Source organism: Aplysia californica, unplaced genomic scaffold (genome assembly GCF_000002075.1).
Source record: "Aplysia californica isolate F4 #8 unplaced genomic scaffold, AplCal3.0 scaffold00949, whole genome shotgun sequence".
NCBI classification, from domain to species: Eukaryota; Metazoa; Mollusca; class Gastropoda; order Aplysiida; family Aplysiidae; genus Aplysia; species Aplysia californica.
Window position 1 is genome coordinate 250,915 of NW_004798219.1, and position 3,554 is coordinate 254,468.

The following is a 3,554-nucleotide window of genomic DNA, read 5'->3' on the forward strand; positions in this document are numbered from 1 at the left end:
TAGATAGATAGATAGATAGATATATAGATAGATAGATAGATAGATAGATAGATATATAGATAGATAGAGAGAGAGATAGATAGATAGAGGCACAACAGCACACCGAGAAAAAGAGAAAGTGATACACATAGAGATGATATATAGAAACAAGTAAACCATTAAGGAAGGAAGAGTACACCGGTACAAAAAGATGAGCCGGTGTACATGATCGCTAGATCTGGATTCTATCCTCCAAAAGTTGGCACGAAACATGGCTCAGAGCACAGAATGCTATGACTAAACTGCAGAAGATCTATTTGGGAAAAAGAAAGAAAGAAAGAAAGAAAGAAAGAAAGAAAGAAAGAAAGAAGAATGATCTGTAGTTATGTTCAGAGCTTGCAGAAGCAGAAAATACAGCACCAGCAAATTCCGACAGGGGAATTCCAGTTCTAGAACCTTCTGCACTGACATGGTTATATTATTGAAGTATGATCTTCATAAGGGGTTTCAGGTTATACGCCACTAATTCTTATGACATGTACTCTCTTCCCCTAGAATGATATTTTAACTCACGACTCATTTTTATCACTTGTACTCTCTTCCCCTAAAAGGATATTATATTCTGCACATGAGGTGTACACAGTTTCGTCTTAGTGCTCAGGGCAGTGTCAGTGTAGAGTGGCCGCCAAACGAGATACAATTAAAAACACTAGCAGATGGACCCGTTTTACGAACGGGAATAAGAAAATCCTAAACCCGTAACAGAGAAATGTTGGAGGAAGCATAAGGTAAAAGACAGAAGACCAAGAAATGAAGGGAGGAAAACAGCTCTGAATCACCTCACCCATTCGGCCAAAGCTTCTAAGGATAAGATCTACAGAAGCAAAATATGATCCAGACTTACTTTACTTAAGATATTATTACTTGATTTTACGATCCTGATAGAGGTAGATCTAACCTTATGTTACCATGCCAACTGGCAATAATAAGCCAAGCGTCACCGGACGGAAGCAGTCGGAACAAAGATGAAAAGTTCTAAAGGGTTTCTTTGAATTAATAGTTTTTTTCAGTTTTTGGTTATTTGCAACAAAACGGTAGGTTTTTCAACAAAATTAACTATCCCATGCAAATCCTCACCTAAATTTACATCTGTATAGAACATTTCACAAATGTCTGTTGTGCGGTGTAGGAGTCTATACGATCCAAATGTTTTGGACCACGCTCCAATATGATAAGTCTGCCTAATGCTTAGAAGAAAATATTGACCCAACCCTTGTCCTGTCCTTAGCAGAAAATATTCGTTCAACTTTTGTCCGGAGAAAACATGAATTTGTCCCTACGAGCTTCTGGGAAATACTATAATTTGAACAGAGACTGTCTACTGCAGGCGTTTTATTTAGTCCACTTTGGGCAATATTTGGATCATTCAGAGGCTGGACTGGTCAGTGCTGACCGCCATGGAAAACTCTGGCGGTGTTGGAGGTTTTTTTTTCTTTTGTTGCTCTCTTTTAATTAAACCACGTGGGTGTCAATGAGATACGCAAATTGTCGACAGAAGCTGGGTTTGTTTTTTCGATCGTCATATTGTGCACTTGATGGGTTTCTTTGACTCCACCGATCCATCTTTTTCTTGGTCTGCCCTTTGCTTTGAAGCCATCGAATCGCGTGTTGTCGGCCTCTGAGGCTGGCTGTTGTGATCCTGTTCTCACAATGACATTATTCGTGGCGTCGGTGGCCAAGTTGTTAGGCTCTCGGACTCGCAACCGTAAGGTCGTGGGTTGGAATCCCGTTAAGGGCCCGACGTTGTGTCCTTGGGAAAGGCACTTTACACGAATTTTCCTCACTTCACCCAGGTGGGAATGGGTACCCGGCTATAGACAGCGAAAGATCTTGTCAGTTTGTTAGTGTTTGAGCGCTTAATCAGCTGCTTGCACTGTATGCTTCCCGGGAAGCTTAGAATGTTTCGGAGTGTTCTATGGTCTGCTGGGGTAATAATATAGTGTAAAGCGCATAGAGCCTGCTGTTGAGCGGGGATATGCGCTATACAAATGCTTTCTATCTATCTATCTATCTATCTATCTATTATTATTATTATTATTATTATTATTATTATTATTATTATTATTATTATAATACCAGATGTGCGTATACCGGTGGCGGGGCGGTTAGTGCTCTCGTCTCCGAAGCGGAAAGTCCGGGTTCGAGTCTCGGTTCGGACACGGATGTTTTAGCCCCCTCCTGCTTACCCAGTAGTAATGGGTACCTGACTTCAAGTTGGGGAAGTAAAGGCGGCGTGGAAAGGAACTGGCCACCCTACCACAATATGCCGAAGGCCCAGGAAGTTGTCTCACAAACAAGGCAATCCCCAATGTCCGGATCGGATGCGGGAACAACTTTACTTAATTATCAGATTACTTGTCGTCTCTGGGAGTATTCCGTGCTAGGTTCCCCGCCCTCTGTGTGCGATACTGTAGATTTTTACGCTAACAGAAAGTGGAAGACTCTTGACGAGATAGCTGATGTCACGGGAATCTAGGAGATCGTCGGCAAGCGTTGCTACTAGTCTGTGTCAATGAAGCAAAATTGTCGAGGATATGTTGTTGTTGTTGTTTTCAAATCCTTTTAGCTGCGAGCATTTCGCTCTTGGCAGCGCAATATTGTCGAGGAGATAAAAAAATTACAAAGTTTCATTTTCGTCACAAATCGCAGTCACACTGTGCCCAGCATCTCTTTTCCTCCCACTATCTATTGTTTAAATTTGGACAAAACGTTTCTGGACAACCTGCGAGCAGCTACTGGCTCAAGGAAACTAAGGGCTGAAGACTGAAGAAACACCTGGGACATGTTGCAAATGCCGTAAAACTCATTATTATCACTCTTCCCGGGGGGAGGGAGGGGGGGGGGGAGGATTTGTAAACCGGAGTCTATGGTGTTGCGGTTAACCCTATCCGTACGTCGTGTTTTACTATCGAATCCATACGACGCGGGGAATTCTGTGCCATCACTTTCAAAAGAGGAAATTTACTCGTTAATCCGATCCGTACGCTTTGCATAGCAGTCTGTCAAAATGATTTTTGGAGAAATACTGAAAGTTTCAAAGAGATCTTCGTACTAGATCTAGAAGTATTCTAAAATGTGAAGAATACATCCCCGGGGGGTACAAAATGACCCCAGGGCGTACAGATAGGGTTAATCGCTTTGTCGTCGCGGGCAGGAGACTCATCGTGTTCGGTTCCCACGTGAAGATGGTTTTTATAGAGAATCTCGATATTATTATCTTTCTGCTGGGACATTGTATCCCTCTGAGACTGGGTTGACTCAGAAAAGGACGGCCAAAGCTTTCCTCGTGAATGAACTAGCCTAGACTTTGTCAGTGGTGGGCGTAAAAACAACTTTATATATAAAAAAAGACGACAGAGGAAAGAGTTTCGAAAGAAGGCAAAAAACGTTCACCAAAGCAGATGTATGTCTTGCTTGCGTATTTTGAACAGACATGGCCATGCTTGAAGAAAGGTTGCATTTACAAACGACGTGCGGTTGGCATAATGGTTTGGTATCCTCCCTGCCCCCCCCCC